Source organism: Vulpes lagopus, chromosome 2 (assembly GCF_018345385.1).
Source record: "Vulpes lagopus strain Blue_001 chromosome 2, ASM1834538v1, whole genome shotgun sequence".
NCBI classification, from domain to species: Eukaryota; Metazoa; Chordata; class Mammalia; order Carnivora; family Canidae; genus Vulpes; species Vulpes lagopus.
Window position 1 is genome coordinate 124,674,028 of NC_054825.1, and position 23,795 is coordinate 124,697,822.

At 35.6% G+C, this 23,795-nt stretch overlaps 1 pseudogene; it reads right to left on the reverse strand.

The window, feature by feature from the left end:
- Nucleotides 1-578: 578 nt before the first annotated feature.
- LOC121478132 lies at nucleotides 579-5,140 on the reverse strand (annotated as a pseudogene).
- Between the last annotated feature and the right edge of the window lie 18,655 nt (nucleotides 5,141-23,795).

The window sequence follows — 23,795 nt, forward strand, 5'->3', positions numbered from 1 at the left end:
CAATATCCTTATACAATCTAATAGTGAAATGAATGTTTATAATGCTTCAAACAATTTCAACCTGAAGTTTGATACCACACTTTTATGTTTGTTTGTATAGTCCTCAGTAAGATTATCTACAGCGTTAGCAACCATTCAAAGAATAACCATTGATTAAAACCACAATCAAGTAATATAGAGCCCCAAAACTAAATGGTTAAATATATGAACTACTTGTACTGACATCTATTATTTAATTCTCTCATGACTATTAAGCTGGTTTTTAGCAAATAAACTCTAATTTTTTTTAATAAACTCTTTAAAGGCAAAATTCACCTCTTTTGAGTTTTGACCCAGAAGTTCAACAATAATCCCCAAGTTCACAGTCTTATTGGCAAAACTGATAATACAGTGTCTCTAAGTCACTATGCTCATGGTTAAGAGCCATGCATATTCCATTTTTACATTTTACTGGAATTTTACATGTTCAATTCATGATTTTGAGTCTCTAGATTTTCATTCCTCCAAACTGTGTGCCACAGACTTAAGACTTCTGTTTCTCCCTCTATTTTCTTCAAACAGAAACATTGCTCAAGTGTCTACATGTTCCAAAAGGGGAATATTTTGGAGGGGGTCACTTCTTTGGAAGAGTCTGAGGCCACCAGACCTCTGAAGCAAGGGGTGAGGGGGGAGAAGAAAGCTGAAACAGAAGGTTCATCTCATAAGTTTTACATGAACCATTACAAGCTGGATAGTATAAGGATGTAGCTGGTTTTGGCTTAAAAAGTCTGAGTCTTGGTGTGGAACGAGTACTTGGCTGTCCCACCACAGCTTTCTCATAGTGGGGCACTCAGGAAAGTCTTTTTTTTTTTTTTTTTTTTTTAAGGAAAGTTGACTGGGGAGTATGATTTGTCTACCTACCAGGCACTCAGTTTGTTTTGGGCTTGTTCCAGTTTGTCTTTAGTCTCTTCCAGTTCACCTTTCACTTTTAGGAAAAACAGGTTGATCTCTGGGCCTAGTCTTGTTGATCTCAGCTGGGCAGCACTAGCCTGCTGGACTCACTTGAGGAACTGGATTTGAGCGGTACACTATTGCATCTCTTGCTCCCTGGTTGCTAGTCGGGTTACAAGGATATCTTCTCTAGGAGCAGGCCCTTGTTGCTTTCGTTTTCCTTCAGACTCTCTTAACCCAGTTACATCATTAGAATTAAGATCTAAGTACTTGCCCTACAAAGCTTGGACATATGCTTCATACTGTTTCCACCTTAGAATTAACTCCCCTAGTGCCATAACTTTGAAGTCTGTTTGACTGAGTCAGACCTTTTTGGGAATAGCTTCTTCGTTCCCTGGTCATCTTGAATCCTTTCCAGACGGAGCCCACTGCCCACTGGCTGCCCAGGCTGCCAGACCACCCTAGCCTGGGCCCCACACTCCTCCCCCTGCCGCAGCCCTGGTGTTCCCCTTTATTTGTGGGTCTCGCTGCCACAAAAAGCCACTGAGGAAGAGTCACTCTTTGATCAAAGTTTAGTCAGTTTCCTTTGAATCCTTTTCCCAAATAGGCCTTCACTTTGGACTTCTGTGATCTTTGCCTTGCCCAATGTTAGCAAGAACTTTACTAAGTTCAATTAGCCAAAATCCTCTACCTTTGCTCTCTGATCAGGATCTTCATCCTCACCACCCCCCAGGTAAAGTCTTGATCACCCTGGCCTGCCTTCAATAAAAATTCTGTTTGGTCAGCTTAGCTAGAATCCCCCCTTATGTAAGCCTCATGTTCCCTCTTAGTAAATTTCTATCCAGAGGATCTCCCTCCCCTCACTCCACCCTTACTCCTTAGCTATAAATTTTTATTTTTCTTTGTCGTATTTAGAATTGAGCCCAGTTCTATACTGTAGTCTTTTTCTCTTTATTGTGTTAGTCCTGAATAATGGCTTTTTCTACTGCTTTAATTGCTGACTAGCTCTGTTTCTCTTTGAAATTCTTTGAAAGGGTCTTCATTTTGGTCTTCCTTATTTTTCCTTCAAAATATTAAAAAGCTCCTAAAACAACAACAACAACAACAAAAAAAAAAAAACTAAATTCACAGTTTTGTCTTTACAACCAATGTTGCAGTTTAGAGCAGGTATAGCCAAGCCTATAACATTCTCTTCCAAAATGGATTCTATGAGTTGGTACATTTTGTACCAGCAAAGGTGTAATTTCATGGTATGTTTAGGGGATAGAAGACTAGACCTGCTTGATTTGAGAATTTAAGAGTAGAGTGGTGGATGCTATAACTGAATGCTGGGTTTATGGGGGTCAGAGGCAGTGATGTCTTACAGGACTACTATTTATCTTTCTCCTTTTCCTCTTCCTCCTCTCATAGAGTGATAAAATAATTGCTTAATGGGTAAAATGATAAATCTTTGTGAATGTGTTCTGTAGATATAATTTTATAATGCCTACAAGTGGTAGGAACTGTTTAGTTTCCTCTGTTTTTTTTGGGGGGGGGTCTCTGTTGTTTCTATCTTTTTTTGTCAGGGAAGTCACATTGATTTCTGCTATAGAAAGAGGGCAAGATACTGTCACAAACTACAGGGCAAGGCAATGTAATCTCAATAATCCGCTAGTTGAATGGATATTCTTCAAAGGCAAAGACATCACCATGCAAATTCACAAGCATATAAACCCAAATGACTTTTAATGTTTCCCCAGTTGGCAATAGGCAAATATTGATACTGCCCACTAAAATCTGTAAGGCAGGAGATAATTTTCATGGCCTTTGAAAAAAAATGACTTGTAGTTACTTTGTCAGTTCTTGTTTCTTTTTATCTCTTTGAATTGGCTTATTGTTTTAGGCTTTGTCCCTCACTCAGAGGCAATTTTTACAGAAAAGAGGCTTTCATTTGCATATTCTGTTGAAGAATTTGAAGCATGTTTCCTTGGAAACTTCCTTGTCCGGAACAGTTATTTACATAAACAATGTTTTCATCAAAGTTAATGTTTCCAAAGGAAGGGAAATATTAATAGTTTGTCCCAGTTAAAGCATGAATTAAAATTAAAATATTTTATGCTGAGGTTCATTATGATTAGCAGAACTTGGTAGCCTTCATCAACAACATAAAATAGTTTAAGAAAAAATAACTTTCCGAAGTGAATATTAGGTTACATGTTTTCTACATTATATAGTGATACCCTCCTACTCTTTCCAGGACTGTGAGTGAAAGTTAATTGAAATTCTTCTTTAGTTTAAATATGGATATAGGAAAAAAATAGATACATATTTTAACATTTCACTTTAAATTAAAACAAGTGAAAAAAAAAAAAAAAAACAAGTGAAGCACCTAGATGCCATAGTTGGCTAAGTATCTGACTCTTGGTTTTGGTTTTGGCTCAGCTTACGATCTCAGGGTTGTGGGATCGAGCCCTATGTTGGATTCCATACTTTGTGTGTAAAGTTTGCTTAAAATCATCCCACTCTCTGCCATTCCTGCTTGTGTTATCTCTCAAATAAATAAATAAGTCTTTTAAAAAATAAAATAAATTTGAAAAGTGAATTTGTATTTGTTTACAGATCTGTTGATGGAGACCAAAACCTTTACTTTTGATGCGTGTGCTGAGAGAAGTTTTACTTTTTCTTTTTTAAATAAATATATCCATAATATACTCTATAATTTCCAATTTTGGTTTCCTTACACTTAGAATGAAAGCTCATGTACTTGCAAAAAATTTGAGTATAAATGGCTTCTAGATTTTTTTCAAGTCTGTCAACTTTTTGCAGTTTTCTTGTCTATACTTCATATAGCACAGAATATGTGTTAGTGACTCACAATTATGAAATCTTTCAAAGTATTTAACTTAGTTTACATGGCAAACCCGTCATCAATCATATTTCATCAATTTGCATAAAGTTTAATTACATAATTGTAGTAACAAGTACAACTGACATAAACAATTTAGGAAATTCAAGTTAATCTTGGTAAGCACACAACTCTACTGGTGAGAGCATATGCACTTCAGAAATTTACTGATTACTACAGGGGGGAAAACTTTTATACCCTCTTATATTCTGAGCCTGCACCTAAGAATTAAACTGACACAGATTAACAGTAGAAAAACATACACATTTTATTTAATACCTTTACATGTATGTGGAAGTTTTCAAAAGAAAAATGAAGGCTTCAACAAGCTATTAGGCCCAAAAACTTACAAAACTTTTTAAACAAGAAAGTAATTTGAGGGACATGACAAGACAATGGGGCTTGTGGCTAGGGGCAAGTGGGACAATGGTATGACCTAGGAAATATGTGGGGGAAATTAATGGAAGAAAAACATTTTCTAGTAGGTTCTTATGTGGGTCCATTTTTATAAAAGAGTTATTTATTTATTTATTTATTTATTTATTTATTTATTTATGAGAGAGCGAGTAGGGGGAGGGGCAGAGGAAGAGGGAGAGAATCTCAAGCAGACTCCCTGTTGGACTGGAAGCCAGTCTCGGAGCTTGATCTCATCGCCCTGAGATTATGACCTGAGCTAGAATCAAGGGTCGGGTGCTTAACCCACTGAGCCACCCAGGCGCTCCTATGCAGGTCATTTTTTTGGTGTCAACTCCTAGTCTCTGGTGATAGGACTGTTTTTTCTCTTCCTGTTGCAGGGAGGTTACCTTTCCCATGGGAAACATTATGACCTGCTTTTACGTAGAAAGAAGGAGGTTAGAGCGCCCTTCCTTCACGTGCTGTTTCTCCAGGGCTTTAACTCAAAAAAGTCAACATGCCAGAGTGGCATGTTCTGAGGTGGCATGTTCTGAATCCCTTCAACCCTTAGGTGTACCAAGCTCTGTGCTTTGTCCTGGTGATACAAGAGGGAATAAAACGGATAAGAATCCCTGCCAGTGTGAAGAGATAGATTAGTAAGTATACAAATACACAGTTTAGTAAATAACTATAGCCTCTTTCATGACAAACCACCAAGTTCTCTGCCTGAATACCTCCCCATATTCACCACATGCCCATAATCCTTTTCCCTGCCTGGTGTCCCTGACGTGGAAGTTGAAAGCTATTACTGTGGCCCTTCACCCAGTCAATGTAGTCAAAGGGCTCTTCTCCAGTATTAACTTTCCGAAGTTGGAAAAGACGATCTGACTGAATATGTGACCAGTCTTTTCACTCACCTTCTCCATCCACCATGACCTCTTTTTTTTTTTTTTTCAAACTTTGGGCAAGGTAGGTAGAACTTGGCTGATGCTTTTCTCCAGCGTGAGCTCTTTGAGCAGAAGTGTAAGGCTGCTTACAGAGTAGTTGATAGCATTCAAGATGCGGTGGGCATTAGTCAGTATTATCATAGTAGGACTGGACAGAGTACTTTACTCTTGTCAAGTAGACTGAATCTTCCTCATGTACTTGTTATTACATCATGATTTAGGGGCCCAGGAATGCAGTCAAGTAGGCTATCATTTTTTTCTAACTAGTACACTGAAACTGTTTTATTCCAGGAAATATAAATGCTGCTTTTACCCTCTTTTGATATATCAGTATTATTTTATCAAAAAGCTATATATTTAGTGTATCAAAAAATATGCTTAAGTGGGGAGGTGGGGCAGAGGGAAAGGCAGAGACAAAATCCAAAGCAGGCTCCATGCTCAGCACAGAGCCCAAGGCGGAATTTGATCTTACAACCCTGAGATTATGATCTGAGCAGAAATCAAGAGTTGGATGCTCAACCAACTGAGCCACCCAGGTGCCCCTCAAAAAGCAATATGTTAAAAATAAAGAATATATTTACTTATAACTATTTTTGTCAGTGCCACAAACCACCTTTCCCAAACTTTATTTTCAATGACTTGTTTCAAGTTACATCTTTTCAGTACTTCCCTTTTATCGCATATTATGTCATAGTACTTCAGAAATAAGTTATAAAGAAATATAGAAAAAAATATGTTTGGCTTATTTTACCTTGTAAAAAAAAAGAAATGGGAGAACTAAGGCTCTTTTCAAATAAACACTAATGTTAAACATATATATAATGTGATAATGTATCCATTAGAATACTTCCCCTGTGTCAATAAATAAAACTGTTTTTCACCTTTGCCTCTTCCTGTTGTTTTGTTTTTTTACCAAAACAAACTCAGCCTAATTGTAGTTTTTCCTTTTGTTGCTATTGTGTTTTGTTATGGAGCAATTTTAGGCAAAGCAGAATCAATTGTATGTATGGGAATTAAGTGATGGAGAGAGCTTAGAATCCAAAAGAAACAGATATAACATGCCGAGTGAGGTCATCGATTTTTTTGAAAGGGTTGGAGACTGATTTGGGGCAGTTTTAATTTTCCTGGTTTTCAGAAAATAGTTTTGATAGTGTTTTCAAGTTGAAGCTAAACTTTTTATTCAAGTCCTTAACTGTTCACTAAACACTAAGAGACAGACAAGAGTCTAAGCATTCAGGATACTGCAGTGAGTAACACAACCAAGATTCTTGCCCTCTCAAAGTTTACCTTCTAGGAGGAAAGATAAATGATAAAAAAAATAAACATATGAAATGAGTAAACTATCGTGTATTAGAAGACAGGCACTATGGAGAAGGAAGAAGAGGAGAGTAAGAAGGATAGGGAGTTTGGGCAATGCTGGAGTCAGGGTAAGTCCCATCCGCAAGGTGCTGTTTGGGCAAAACTCTGAAAGGGGCAGGGGGTAAGTTTATAGGGATGGTGTAGAGAGGAAACTGCTGGAGTTTCTGAGTAAAAGTTCACCTGGGATGATGGAGGATAACAAAGGAACCAGGAGGCAGAGTTGGAGCATTAGAAAGAGAGAAGTCAGAGCAGTAGAGTCCTATGATCTCAACATTTCAAAAGGATCTCTCTTGTTGCTGTGCTGAGAATAAAGTGTGTGTGGCCAAAGAATGACATGGAAAAAACAGTTGGGAGGCTGCGAGAAATAAAACAGATGAGAAATGAGGGTGATCCAGACCCTAGGTTTTTGCGTGGTAAGATTCTAATTGTATTTTAAAGACAGAGCCTGTAAAGTTGGTACCATTGTTTTTTAGAAGTATTGTGTTTTGTTTTCTGATTGTTAACTTTGTATCCTGCAACTCTACTGAATTCCAGGTATAAAATAACTAAGTCATGGGGATGTAACGTACAGCATAGGGAATATAGTCAATAATATTGTAATAGCTTCATATGATGACAGACGGTAACTGGGCTAACATGGGGAACATTTTGTATTGTGTAAAAATACCAACTTCTTATTATAAAAAAAAAACTAATAAGATAGTGTATGTCACTTTTACTTCAATTAAAAAAATATTCTCTTTCTTTGCATAGGATGGAAATCATATATTGAAAAGATTCTATTAATGCTTAGTAGTCTTTCTAGACACAATTTATTACTCTTAACATGAGAAAAACTTGAAAGTTTATCTGGCTTATGCTCACACACAGAAATGTCATTTTGTAAATGGGAGTGATAAATGAATAGAGATATATTTCACAGATTGCACATAGATTAGTTTTTAAGGCAAGCTGGGCTCTCTCAGGGTGTATCATTTCTCAGCATCCTAAGCATAAACATCTACTAATTATAGAAATACCATAATTCATTTCAAATTTTAACTTAATATTTATTTTCAAAATAAACATCATAGATAAAAATGATATACATATGCATATATCACACTTATATTTACTTTAAAAAAATTCCCAAAACAAATAATAACTCTATTTTTTTCTCTTTTATCACCAACTTATTTGAAATGAGGAGGCTGACATTCTGAAGTGTCTGCAGATGACCTTACATTTTCCCCCTTTTCTCTAAGTGCCAGTTCTGGTCAGATATTGAAAAACAAATCAAGTATCACCAACCTATTTAACATTGTTGTCAAAATCATTCAGCTTCACATATAGCTGCTCTCTAGATCTTTGACTCCCAATTATGAGAAAGTATCTAGTGTTTTCTTTTTCATTTTTTACACTAATATCTGTTTTAGCAGCTTATTTTCTTTCTAAAAAATTGAAAATTATGTTGTAACTAGCTTATTGCCTTCTACTGACATAAAGACATATTGAAAATTTTTTGAGGTTGTAAGAAGTTGATGTGATAATGGGAAAACAGAAATGGAAATGATTAAAGTGAACATAAGAATAGGGAGCAAATGCACCATAGTGATACAATCTAGTCATCTTCCCGGTAGAAATCTGACCGTCCTGAACATCTTTTACATCAGCTTGAGTTTTACACCCTGGGTCTTACCGACAGTTAAAAAATGTGAGTTCAGGATTTCAAAATTTCTTCAGTTTGAGTACTGATGAGCTTGCTTCTTCTGGCAAAACCATTATTCTCTTTATTGGAATTTAGGCAGTTAGCTCTTCATGGACAATAAAGCCTTTAAATGATGACAGAAACAAAGAAAAAAAAAGTCTTTCAGTAAATATTCTCAATTTGATTCCATGCACTTAGATATTCTTGGTGCCGTATTTAGATCAACTTTGTTATCAGACACCACTCACAAATTTCTCTCTCCAGCCAGATCTTTCCCCTGAATATCAGTCTGTATATCTATCTGCCTACAATTAATGAATTTCAAACTGAACTCCCAATCTGGCCTCCTTCCCCAACCTTACTCTACCTAAACTCCATTAAAGTCATATATGTCTTAATTGATAGCACTTAATCCTTCCCATTTCTCTTGCCCTCAAATTTGAATTTATCCCTCATTCTCCTCTCCTTTATTCCACATCCAGTTACCAGGAAATTCTGTTTGCAATAATTTCAAAGTATCTAATCACTTTTCTGCTTGAGACTAGATTGCAGCTAGACTTGTCTATAGATTAGATGTCAACAGACTTCTTAATGGACTTCCTACCTCGTCTTGCTTTTTCACATTTTATTCCTATTACAACAACCAAGTGATCCATTTAAAACATAATTTTCGTATCATTTCTTTGTGGAAAACTCCATTGATTCACCACTTTGGACTAAAAGCCAGAGTTCTTACAATGGCCCCTAAATACCTACATGATCTGGGCTACTCTTATGTCTCTTATACAGCAATAGTGTTCAAGGTCTACCAGGAGAAGGAGCACTGGTAAATCTAGATCTCAGATGGAAATCCTGAGTGGCTCACCCTAGGAGTGAGTAAAAATCGGGGAGTCTTGACAAAATGTAATTTAGACTCTACTTAGCTCAGTGTCTGATTAGATTATGATGATAGGGGCAGCCCGGGTGGCTCAGTGGTTTAGCACTGCCTTTGGCCCAGGGCGTGATCCTGGAGACCCGGGATTGAGTCCCACATCGGGCTCCCTGCATGGAGCCTGCTTCTCCCTCTGCCTGTGTTTCTGCCTCTCTCTCTCTCTCTGTGTCTCTCATGAATAAATAAATAAAATCTTTTTTAAAAATTATGATGATAGCTATCCCATTAAATTCTATTTGGTAGGCAGAGAGAATAGACAAAACTCTTTGGAGGAACTCTGTGTTATCTGAAGTCACTACAGTTTTTTTGGTTTTGTTTTGTTTTTTTTTAATTTTTATGATAGTCACAGAGAGAGAGAGAGAGAGAGGCAGAGACACAGGCAGAGGGAGAAGCAGGCTCCATGCACCGGGAGCCCGATGTGGGACTCGATCCCGGGTCTCCAGGATCGCGCCCTGGGCCAAAGGCAGGCGCCAAACCGCTGTGCCACCCAGGGATCCCCCTTTTTTTTTTTTTTTTTTTTTACACACAATTTGTGCCATTTCATTAGCACGAGGCATGTGATAAGATAGGATCATATGATCATAAGAGAAAAAATAGTCAATAAAAGCAGATGCATAGTTGATCTAGCTTTAAAGTTAGCAGATAGGACACTAATGTAACTATAAATAATATGTTCAATAAAATAGAGGATGATGTGTGTGAAAAGATGAAAATTTAGAGAATATTTCTATAGAATTAGAAATGGGAAAAATGGCATTTTGGGCTAAGATTAAGATAGGATTCAATGGAAAGTATTTGATGTGAATCCTTGAAAGAGAAAGACCAACAGAGCTTTATAGAATACATGGAAACAATCTGGAGTTTTAGAAGCGGAGGAAATATGTGGCAGAGACAATATTTGACTAGATAATGAGTTTTCTAAAACTGATGAAAGACTTAAAGACTCAAAGAGTCTACTGAAAATCCCTAGCAGACTGTGTAAAAAAAAAAAAAAAATCATGCCCAGGCATATCATAGCAAAACTTGAGCTAAAGAAAAATGAGGAATCTTAAAAGCAACAAAAGTAAAAAAGACACTTCATCTTCAAAGACTTACAGCTAATTGTTCAGTGGAAATGATGGAGCCAGGAATCAATAGAATGGTATCTTAAAAATGCCAGACAGTAGGGAAAATGCCTATGTGAATTTTATATCAGGCAAAATAATCCTCCAAAAAGGTAGATAAGTCAATAACATTTTCAGACCAACAGATAGTGGAAAGTCAGCACCAGCTGATCTTAATGAACAGAAATATTTAGGGAAGAAGTAAAAGAATTCCTGATAGAAATATGGAAACTCAGGAGATAAATAGGTGGGGAAATCTCAACATATCCTGTTCATACAAAATAACAGTAATGATCAATGAATGATGCTTAGAAAAATGTAAAGAATTAAAATATATAATAATACAAAATGTAAGAGGAAGTAATAGTTGAGTTACATAGTTAGCAGTCTAGTTGTTCTAATCTCTTTCTCTAGAGCTACAAGCCAGATGACTTCCAACAAATTGATATTGACAGTTTTAACAAATATTTTACCATTGGGTAAATAGCCCTCCATCTTTTTCATGTCTCTTATCAGCTTCCCCACTATCTACTGCCTGGTCCCTAAGCCAGTGCCACTGTTGGGGAGCAAGAATCTTTGTTTCCTCAAAGGACCTTCTAACTGGACTAAGAATCAAATTAGCATGAGACAGATTGACGGGAGAAGGTAAAATTTAGTAGCATACACATGTGGAACCCACACAGGCATGGAAATTCCAAAGACAGTGAAGCAAAATGGTGCTTCTATAAGCTAAGGGGAGTGGAGGGGCCTAAGGATGCAAAGGGGAGAAGGACTATCAGAGTAAGATGAAAGGAGATGTTTGGAAAACAAAGGTTGTCCTATTGCGCAGGTAAGTTTCTCAGGTAAAGAGGAATCTATTAATAGCTCTTTTCCTGGTGCAACAACTGAGGTTTGTTGAAGAGCTTTTCCTGCATCTGCTGGACTTTGATTCCTTTTAACTCAAAATAATGTTTAAGCCAAAGTGACCCACATTGGGGCAGCCTTTTTTAGGGCCTTATACTACACATACAAGGTACTTCTTAGAAGAGTCCCACTTCAGATTACTAATGTCTATGTTAAGATAACATGAGATACTATACAACTATTTTATTAAGTCTTAAATTTAAATTCAATTAACATACAATGTATTATTAATTTCAGAAGTAGAGGTCAGTGATTCATCAATCTTATATAATATCCAGTGCTGATTACATCATGTGCCCTCCTTAACCCCATACCCCCACTAGCAACCCCAGTTTGTTTACTAGAGTTAAGAGTTTCTTATGGTTTGTTTCTCTCTTTGATTTTGTCTCATTTTATTTTTTTCCTCCCTTCCCTCATGAATCTCTGTTTTGTTTCTTAAATTCCGCCTATGAGTGAGATCACATGATAATTCTTTCTCTGATTGACTTATTTTGCTCAGCATAATACCTTCTAGTTCCATCCATGTCATTGCAAATGGCAAGATTTCCTTTTCTGAAGGCTGAGTAGTATTCCATCATATATAAATATGCTGCAGATACTATACAATTAATAAAACACAAGCAAAACAAAACTTTGTTGGATTTATGTAACTGAAAGTTCTTTTTTGCTCAGGTACTATCTAATACAAGTACTTTCAGTTGATAATTCATCTTGTATCAAGTGATTCAGGATCCTTTCATCTTATGTTTCTAGCATCCTTTAGAACCTCAAAATCCTCTGAATGTAGTTGGCAAATAGGAAAAAAAGGGTATGCATAAAGCAGAGCTGTTTCTCAGCTGGAGGTGACATCACTTTGACACATTGGTGTCATTGCCTAAAAGGTGGCAAAGAAATGGAATTGAGGACTTTGGATAGACAATAGGTTTCCCATAGTAAAGACAGATGATAATTTTTTTTAAGATTTTATTTATTTATTCATGAGAGACACAGAGAGAGAGAGGCAGAGACACAGGCAGAGGGAGAAGCAGGCTCCACACCAGGAGCCCGATGTGGGACTCCATCCCAGTCTCCAGGATCACGCCCTGGGCTGAAGGCAGACGCTCAACCGCTGAGCCACCCGGGCTGCCCCAGATGATAAATTTTTGTTGGACAGTTAACCAGTTGTATCACAGAAGGCTTTTGAATATAACTAACAAAGCGTTTATGAATTTATAAATAAAGCTCACCTGCGATAATAACTTTATACCACCTTCATAATTAAAAAGCCTTGGTGAGGTATCTTTAGTATGGGGATGGAAGTGCCATATATTTTGTGCCATTATGGGAACATTTTCAGTTAAATCACTTGTCTAGGAGTATCTATCACTAAAATGATAAGCATATGTTGAACACAATAATTCAATCTATTACATATCTGTTGAAAATGCATACATTTTACTGAAAGAGATATTTATGCCTTTTAACCCACCTACAATTTGTTCAATTTAATGAGTTAAAGACACTAGAAATAAAAAGAAAGTCCTGGTAAGAGTGTTTTATATGTGGTTCTTGTATGAGTGAGTCCTCCTTGAATTCTGGCTGCAATAGCAAAAGAATCCTGGTTATACAGACTTTTAAGATTTAAGTTAGCCTTTCAAAGCTTGCTCCTCTTAAACATGGAAGGGTATACAACAAATAAAAATTAAGGAGATTGTGCTGAAATGCTTGATTCCTCAGAATCACTCATACTTTAACACTGGAAGAAACAAATGATACTTATGGTCCCCTCATCTGTGACCTAAGCCCATACCTCCAGAGGAGAGAGAGATGACTATTTTGACAATATAAATTCAAACTCATAGGCTATTTGCATATATTAGATACATGCTGCAGTATCAAGCCCAATTAATTGGAGAACATATTTTGTGAAATGCAATAACAATATAGCACATAAAAATGTGGTCTTATAGCATTAAATCTAAATTAAACATCAACTCTTGGTTATTCATACTAACCATTTAATATGGAAGCACTACTTTTTAGATTTTAATTTACAAATAGCAACATTTAAAACAATTACATTCATCCATGGATATATTTATTTGCAGCTCAGATGAGATGGCTGTTTAGAAACTGCTCAATCTTATATACTGAGCTTATGCCTCCTATTAATTTGCTCAACCCATTTAGATTTAATGAAAACCTCTCACCAGTTATCCATTTTCAATATCCTTATTAAATTAGTGCTGAAAAATTGTATCTATAAGGCAGTGGGTTCATTCACTCAAGTTGAGTTCTTGTTCAAAAGGCACCTTCCAGTATGACATAATAAAGACACCATTAAAAAGTTTTAAACATCATATTAAATGCTAATTAGATCTGATCAAATACATACTAGATTTTTATTGTGGCTCATTTTGTCCTTGATTTATTATTGAATATAGTAGTTGCATTTTTTTATACTTGGTAGCAAATGAATTGATCTACACTTTGTAATAATCATTAAGACTGAAATCTACCTGTTGATTTTTCTTTTGCTTGACACAGGGTTTTAATTTGGAGTTCACAATGGAGTTTTTTGAATGGACACAGTGGATGAAGACCTACCTGTGAGGTATGTAATTGTGTATTTATGTGTATATTTATTTATGAATAAATTTGACATGCAACACTGTATAAATTTAAGTTGGATAGCCTATTGACACATTTATATACTGTAATATGATTATAGCAATATTTATCACATTACATAATTATAGTACAATATCGTTGTCTCTATTCATTATTCTGTGCATTAGATGTTTATGGTTTATTTACTATCCATTACAAGTTTGTTTCCTTAATCCCTATCAATCTTATCTCCTTAACTGCCATTGCCTATAAACACAATTTTACTCTTTGTTTTTTAAGTTTTGCTTTTTTTTCTTAAGATTTTACATATAAGTGATATCATATAGTATTTGTTTTCTCTGACTTATCTTGCTCAGCATAATGTGCTCAAGGTCATCATGTTGTCATACATAGCAGGATATCCTTCTTCCCTATGGTTGAATAATATCCCATTGTGTATATACACTATATATTTTGTATCCACTTGTCTGTTTATGGTTTGGGTTGTTTTCATATTTTGACTATTGTGAATAATGCAATACATTTGGGAGTGCATATACCTTGTTAAAATCCTATTTTCATTTCCTTTGGGTTCATACCCAGAAGTGTACTGCTGGATCCTACTGTAGATCTATTTTTAATTTTTTGAGGAAAGACCATATTGTTTTCCATCGCTATTAGACCAGTTAACCTTCCCACCAACAGTGTATAACAGTTGCCTTTTCCCCACATCCTTGCTAGTGTCTGTTGTCTCTTGTCTTTTTGATGATAGCCATTTAACAGGTGTGAGGTGGTATCTCATTAGTTTTGATTCACATTTCCTTGATGATCAATGAAGGCACATCTTTTCATGTGCCTGTTGGTCATTTTGATGACCTCTTTGGAAAAATGTCTATTTAACCACATTATTTCACTCATGTATGGAATTTAAGAAAAAAAACAGAGGGCCATAGGGGAAGGAAGGGAAAAATAAAATAAGATGAAATCAGAAAGGGAGATAAACCTTAAGAGACTCATAATTATAGGAAACAAACTTAAGATTGCTGGAGGGAAAGTGGGTGAGCAGATGGGCATTAAGGAGGGCATGTGATGTAATGAGCACTGAGTGTTATATGCAATTGATAAATCACTAAATTCTACTTCTGAAACTAATAATATACTATATGTTAGGTACTTGAATTTAAATAAAATTTTAAAAACGCCTAGGGCCATACTACAATTTTCAAAAAATGTACAGAAAATTTTAAGACTTGCTGAATTCACAGTTAATAAAGTGTTTCACCCTAAAATGTCTGTTTAGTTCTTCTGCCCATTGTTTTCATCAGATTTTCTGGTTTACTATGTTAAATGAGTTTTTAAATAATTCTGGATGTTAACTCTTTATCTGATAAGTGGTTTGCAAAACTTTTCTCTCATTCTGTAGGTCATCTTTTCATTTTGTTAATTTTTTAAAAATTAGATCTCTGGTTCAATATTAAAGGATATAATTCAGGAACAGCTAGATGGAAGAGATGCAGACGGCAAGGTATGTGTTTGTTAATTGTTTCTTTTGCTTTGTGAAAGCTTTTGAGTTTGACAAATCCCATTGTTGAGTTTTTGCTTATATGTGCTTTTGGCATCAAGTTCAAAAATCACTGCCAAGATCAATAAAATTAGCTCTTCCACACACACACACGTATACACATATATATGGATATACATATTATTTGAGATACTAATTTTGTCCTCAGGGACAATAGTGAAAAATAATGTATACATTCCATTGCCAGAATAAAAAAAAAGTTTGGTCTTCTGTAAAAACTATGCATTACTTGAGGGTGATGACTATATCTTAGATATTTTTTTAATATCTAGACTACCACTAACTAGTTCCATGGCCTCCAGCTTTACTGAAGGAAATGAGGGAGAAAGCAGGGAGAGGGAAGTGAAATCTCGTTTATCACCAGAAAGAGGGAGACAAATGAGAGAGGCCTTGTAGCAGCCTGTCACGAAATCAATCTCCTCCATGAACATAGACTATCTTTATGTTTGTTTACCCTCATTTCTCTCAGATTACTTTTCAGTTTGTAGGACTGGCATATTTCATTTTGAATTTCTTCCCAAGTATTTGTGTTCTTTAATGCCTATATAAATGCCTCCCTCTTTCCTTCTCTCTTTCTTTCTTTCTTTCTTTCTTTCTTTCTTTCTTTCAGTTTTTATTTAAATTCTACTTGGCTAAGGTATAGTGTCATATCAGTTTTAGGAGTAGAATTTAGTGATTCATCACTTATGTATAACACCCAGTGCATAAATATATTTTTAAAAGTTTCCTTTTACAATTTTTGGGTTGTTAATTTAGAAAAATGGAACTGATTTTTTTATATTGACTTTGTGTTCTATGACTTTGTTAAATTCATTTATTCGTTGTAGTAGTTTATTTTCTTAGATTATTTAAATTTCTATATATTGTGATGTAATCTGTGAATAAACACAGTTTTGCCTCTTGCTTTTATATCTTTATTTAATTTTTTTCTTGCCTTGTTACACCTCCTAAGAGTGCAAGTAAAAGTTTGGGTAGAAATATCGAGAGTGAGCATCTTTGCCTTATTTCACATATTAAGGGAAAGCATTTGATATTTTACAAAAAGCAGCTATGGTCTATTGTATGCATCCTTCATCAGATTGAAGGTATTGTCTTCTATTTCTAGTTGCTGTGGATTTTTTTTAAAGATTTATTTATTTATTTATGATATACAGAGAGAGAAAGAGAGAGAGAGAGAGGCAGAGACACAGGAGGAGGGAGAAGCAGGCTCCATGCCGGGAGCCCGATGTGGGACTCGATCCTGGGACTCCAGGATCGCACCCTGGGCCAAAGGCAGGTGCTAAACCACTGAGCCACCTAGGGATCCCCTGCTGTGGATTTTTATTATGAAGGGGTGTTAAATTCTGTCAAATGTTTTTTCCTGCATCTATATGATTTTCTGTATCTATGATTGTATTGCTTAATTTATTAATGTGGAATTACATTGATAAATGTTCAAATATTAAACCAACTTTGCATTCTTATGCTAAACTCCAGTTAGTCAGGATATATTATCTTTGTCTATATTCCTGGATTAGGTTTGTTAGTATTTTTTAAGGATTTTTGCATCTATGTTTTATGAAAGATATTGTTCTATAATTTTCTTTGCTTTTAATGTGCGTGTTCCAGCAGGGCTTTGGAAATCCTGCACCCCAGAAGATATAAGACTGCATGAATTCTGTTTCACACTCCTCATTCACTACCACTTTTCAACAAAATTCAGGGATTTGTGGGAGAAATTGTCTGCACATGAACTAACTTTTTGCATCCCGGGTACTTCCAGATTTCAGTCCTCTCTGCCAGCATAAACTGTTTTTAAAAGCTAAGCTGGTTTCTCCTCATTTCTGTAGCCTTTCCATCTATGACAGGCCAACTTAATGCCCATTTGTACCCAAACAAGACATGTGCCTTCAGGCATGGAAGCTGTCTTGGCTTGCTACTTCTCCATGTACGTACAGTTCATTTCTTGCTGGGATTCTGCTTCTCAAATCTTCCATGAATCTATCAACCTTTGATAGTCTCATAAAATATTAGGTATAGGTTTGTTATCTTTCATGTTTTCTTGTGGCTACCATGAAAAGTATATATTGTTTGACATCCTTCTACAGCCTACTCAGAAGCAGAAATTCTTTCAACTATCTTACATTGTGCTTTCTGTTTGTAAAGATAAATTATTCTTGCCTGTGTTTGCTGACCAGTGTTTTTTTTTTTTCCTACCAAACCTTTTTACTAAAAGTTCAGTCCTGCTTATTGTTACATCCAAAATCTTGTCTCTTACTTTCATCTGTGCCTTAAAATCCAAGCATTTCATTCATTAAAAATCAAGAAATATTTCATGAAGAATCACCATTAGCTTTTAACATACAATGCAGGTTGTTGGAGCTTTCTCTTTTCCTTTCTTTCTTCTCTCACTCACTCTTTTAGGAACCATTGGGAATTGCCTTATCCTCAAGTGAGCTAAACTCTGCTTATAAAAGCTTAAAAACTTGTTTTCTTTTCTTTTTTTGTTTTAAGATCGTATTTATTTATTTATTTATTTATTTATTTATTTATTTATTTATTCATGAGAGACAGAGAGAGAGAGAGGCAGAGACCCAGGCAGAGGGAGAAGCAGGCTCCCTGCAGGGAGCCCGATGTGGGACTAGATCCTGGGACCCCGGGGTCATGCCCTGGGCTGAAGGCAGCACCAAACTGCTGAGCCACCCAGGTTTCCCTAAAAGCTTGTTTTCTATATGTTATCCATGTGCTCTCTGGTTGGACAATACTGAATGTGCCATGTTGATGGAAAACATAAGTCACTTCTTAGGCCTTTGGTAGCTTTTAACCTTTAACTCACACAATCTGGAAATACTATTTTTCTCTCTCTGAAACCCTCCAGGACTTTTCACTTCTCCTTTTATGACACCTAACATATTCTGGGCTGTATCATTCTATATCACTGCTAGTTTGCATGCTTGTCCCACCTGTACTATAAGAGTGAAAGTTCAATGAAGGAGAGGTTTTTCTTACATTCTTTATATCAGAGTGCAGACCTGGTGCGATACATTGCAAACTCTCACTCAATGGAGGAACTGATATATGGAGAGTGTAATGATGTGGATAATTTCCACAAAGAGAAAGCAAAAACATTTCTGTCAGCAAGCTAAAATACTGAAGGTTTTTTTTTCCCCCTTCAGTTGTAGCTGCTCCTAAGAATAAATCACAAGGCAAGAAGACAATGGACGGTGGTCCTTTTCTCAAACCACTTACTCCAAGATCATGTTTTTATACCATGTTTGCCAAATTTACTAAATAATAGTAATAATAATGCAGTTAAATTTGAATTTCAAATAACAAAGAATAATGTTTTAATATAATTATGTCTCAAATTGCAATATTTGCTCAGATTTAATAGGTGTCCCTATTTTATTTGGCAATTCTATTCACATTACAACTAGATATCCAGAGCCCCACTGTTGAACACTTCCTAGGTTTAGCTTCCTTGGACTGTAACTAAGATCTCCCCTCAAATCCCACTTCCTTTATGAGGACAGTTTCCTTTGTATTCTTCTTCCTGTTTCTCAAGATGACAAATAGCAAATTGACAGAACTAAGCTGTGTTATAAGTGAATAGTTATGAGTTAATTTTGGAATGTTCAACTCTCACACCTGCCCAAGGTAATAGTGGTGTTTTGCAGTCAATGTCATCCAAAATACGTGACTCTGTTAATGGAAATTTCAAACCAGAGACAGATATTTTCAAAAAGCAAAGGAATTCATTGTCTTCAAAATAGCCTGATAACAGGGCTTCTGATGACATCTGTGTTAGAAGGAGCACTTTCTTTTGGGTTCAGTAGCATATAGACTTTGTGATTATTGGCTACCTGATCCTAATTATAATTAAAAATGCTGTTATTTTAAAATATTTTAAAGAATTTTCCTGGAATACTTAAAATTTCAAATGATCCCTTGCAGTCCAGGTTTTAAAAATTTAGTGAAAAATTATTATAAAAACTTAATTGAAACCAGTTATTAAGCCTACAAAATTACTCATGTGACCAGCATTTTTTTCTCTCCAGATCGTATCTACTTACAGAATACCAAAATTTCCCAATTATTAAATGAAGCAGAGTATCAGAAAATAAGATATAATTGGAATCAAGAAGAAATAAACTGCTATCTAATGTATTCATCTAACTAGATGAAATTTTGCATTTGGACCTAATGAGAACTCTTTCATTTAGTAATTTAAATTTAGGTTGATCCTCTCAGAAAGTATTATTATTATTATAAGAGGGGATGAAAAAAAGAAATTATGAAATATTTCCAAGTAAAATAAGAGGAATTTTGTGGGTGTTTTAAGAACAAACTTTATTTTTATGGACTAGTAGAGATTTTAAATTATAGGAAAAACTATTGTTATATTGAATATAAGGAAATATTCGTATTTGGAGTGTAAAAACCAGAAAAGATAGCTATGGACACATTTTTAGAAGAACACTAAAAATCATCATCACTCTGGGATGGATATCTTTTTGAGGATTTTATACCTTCTGAAAGAGTCATCAGTGGTTTATTTCTGTGCAACAAATCCAATTTTAGAGTTCAAAGGGACTATTTTTCTTATGGTCCTCAACCACATATTCCTTATCAACACAATTGAAAGAAACTGAATGTGGCCAAAGGTTACAAGTTTGGCTTTTTTTTTGGGGGGGGGAGCATATGTTTATTAGAAACTGCCAATTTTTTTTTTCTGGAGTAGAATTCAGTGATTCATCATTTACATACAAAACCCATTGCTCATCATAACAATTGTCCTCTTTAATACCCATCATCCATCTAGCCCGTCCCTTCCATCAGCCCTCAGTTTGTTCTCTACCATTAAGAGTCTTTTATAGCTCATATCCCTCTCTCCATTTTTTTTTCTTTTTCCCCTCCCATGTGTTCATCTGTTTTCTTTCTTAAATTCCACATATGAGTGAGATCATATGGTATTTGTCTTTCCCTGACTGACTTATTTCACTTAGCATAATACATTCTAGCTCCACCCATGTCATTGCAAATGACAAGGTTCTATTCTTTTTGATGGTTGAGTAATATTCCATTGCATGTAGAGACCACATCTTCTTTAACCATTCATCAGTTGATGGGCATTTGGTCTCTCTCCATAATTTGGCTATTGTTGAAATGCACTATAAACATCAGGGACCATGTGCCCCTTCAAATCTGTATTTTTGTATCCTTTCGATAAATACCTAGTAATACAATTGCTGGATCTTAGGGTACTTCTGTTTTTAACTCTTTGAGGAACCTCCATACGGTTCTGCAGAGTAGCTGCACCAGTTTGCGTTTCCACCAACAATGAAAGAGTTTTCCCTCTCTCTGCATCCTCGCCAACAGCTGTTGTTTCTTGTATTGTTCATTTTAGCCGCCTTGACAGATGTGAGATTGCATCTCATTGTGGTTTTGATTTGTATTTCCCTGATGAGTGATGGTCAGCATCTTTTCATGTGTCTCTTAACCATCTAGGTGTCTTTTTTGGAAAAAGTGCCTATTCATATCTTCTGTTCATTTCTTAACGGGGTTATTTGTTTTGGGGGAATTGAGTTGGATAAGTTCTTTATAAATTTTAGATACTAACCCTTTATCAGATATGCCATCTGCAACCATCTTCTCCCATTCTCTAGGCTGCCTTTTAGTTTTGTTGTTTCCTTTGCTGTGCAGACGCTTTTTGTCCTTTTTTTTTTAGAAGCTTTTCGTCATGATGAAGTCCCAGTAGTTTATTTTTGCTTTTGTTTCCCTTGCCTTTGGAGATGTGTCTAGTAAGAAGTTGCTATGGGCAAGGTGTGTTCTCCTCTAGGATTTTGATGGTTTCCTGTCTTACATTAAGGTCTTTTGTTCATTTTGAATTTATTTTCGTGTGTGGTGTAAAAAAGTTGTCCAGTTTCATTCTTCTGTATGTGGCTGTCTACCTTTCCCAGCACCATTTGTTGAAGAGACTTTTTCCCATTGGATATTCTTTCCTGCTTTGCCAGAAATTAGTTAACCATATAGTTGAGGGTCCATTTCTGGGTTCTCTATTTGTTCCATTGATCTATGTCTGTCTGTTTTTGTGCCAGTACCACACCACCTTGATAACTATAGCTTTGAATATAGCTTGAGATGTGGATGGTGATGTTTCCAGTTTTTTCTTTTTCAGAATTGCTTTGGCTATTTGGGGTCTTTTGTGGTTCCATACAAATTTTAGGGTAGTTTGTTCTAGCTCTGTGAAAAATGCTGGTGGTATTTTGATGGGGATAGTATGGAATGTGTAGATTGCTTTGGGTGGTATGGACATTTTAACAATGTTTGTTCTTCCAATCCATGAGTGTGTAATTCTTTCCCATTTTTTGGTATCCTCTTCAATTTCTTTCATAAGTGTTCTGTAGTTTACAGAGTATAGATCTTTTACTTGTTTAGTTAGATTTATTCTAGCTATCTCACCGTTTTTGGTGCAATTCCAAATGGAATCCTTGATTTCTTTTTTTCTGCTGCTTTGCTATTGGTGTATAGAAATGCAACAGAATTTTTCACATTGTTTTTATATCCTGTGACTGCTGAATTCAGGGATCAGTTCTAGCAATTTTTTCATGGAGTCTTTCAGATTTTCTACATAGAGTATTATGTCATCTGCAAATAGTGAAAATTTGAGTTCTTCCTTGCCAGTTTAGATGCCTTTTATTTCTTTTTGTTGTCTTCTGAGACTATGACTTCCAGTACTATATTAAATAGTAATGGTGAGCGTGAAGATCCTTGTCTTATTCCCGATCATAGGGGAAAAGCTCTCAGTTTTTCACATTGAGGATGACATTAGCTGTGGGTCTTTTTTAATGGCCTTTATGATGTTGCAATATGTTCTATCTCTACTTTGTTGAGGGCAAGTTCAACATCTTGGTGAAGGACTGGGAGACTACAGAGAGGCATGGGTAGTCTGATAACTGATAAAGTCCTCCCAAAATTCTGATAGCTTTTTCCTGTCTTAAGGATCTTGTTTTTATATATATATATATATATATATATATATATATATATATATATATATATATAGCAAGTGAATTATTGGCCAATGTCCAGAAAATTAGGCAAGAAGTTAAAATTGGACTCTTGTCTCCCATTTTCAGATGTAGTGCTCTTACTAATGCACCATGATTTAATGTACCCCTCTTAAAATTATTTTAGTGTCAGTAATGATTTATCACTTCAATTCATAAATGCCTATGGATTCTTTGGCCTCTTAAAAAAAAACAAAATAAAACCCTGATTTCCCTTGACTACCATCAAACAGAGGATCTCTGGCAGAGATACTCAAATAGGAATTCCCTGAGTTATTCTGAGTTTGATGCTTCCTGACAAACTTGGACGTATCAATACAGTTTTACCAGTCTTTAAGCAGATTTTTTCTTCTTTTATCATTTTAGGTTTTGGAACATATTGTTAGAAAGTTTAATGAAGGGTGAAAGATGTCAGAGCTCTTGCCCTAATGGCTAATTTTGATTAACTCATCCAACCAGTCTGGTTTGTGTTTCCATACTATGGTTTCACTAATTTCAAAAATTCATACAGTACTATACCTAAAAGGATAATTTTAGGGGACAGCAGACAGTGAAGATTACATTCCTTTTCTGATGCTAGGCACCGGGAGATGACAAGAGGCATTGTTATGCATCTGCAATCTGTCAGTCCCTGCTCTAGGTACATACTTCTTGAGTGAATCTTGAGGACCTTCAATTCAGAGGCAATTGAGTTGGATCAAAACTATTCTTCCTTTCATTTACAGACTCACCTTGTGAATTCTTTCATGTCCGTCAATTTAATGTCTGAGCTTAGAACAATATTCTTATTTTTTGTTATTCTTGAACTTCATTTTTATCTCTTAAATATGTATGCATATAAATGCTTATCAGGATTGCATTCTTTTAGTAGACATTCATTCAATTATTAAAATAAATAATCACTGAGTGCCTACTATGTGCCAAACATTATCCTAGGTCTGGGCACAGAACAGTCAATAAGACAAAATCTTTGTTCTCATGGAACTTATAGTCTGGTTGGTGCTTAGAATTTCATGATGTAGTTGGTAAAGATTATAGGTACACATACACACACATGCACATATGTGTCAATATATATGTCTTCATACACATATATATGTCTGCGTGTTTGGTGATACATGCTAATAAAAATAAAGTGAGTAAAGGGAAAGAGAAACTCATAGAGATACTATTTTAGCTGGTCAGAGGAAGCCTCTCTGATGAAGTAACAGTTCAGAGAGATACAGATTAAGTGAAGTAGTGAGCAAGGGCAATATTTGAAGGAAGAGTATTTCAGGCCAGGAGAGGAGCTTGCTTTGTATGAATGTAGGTTTAGAAAGAAGGGGTGTGGCGAGCAGTGTGATTGTAGAGTAAGAAGAGATGAAGTCTGAGATGTGAGAAGCTAGGTCATTTGGAGCTTTGTGGGCCTTAATAATGCCTTTCATTCTTATTCAGTAGG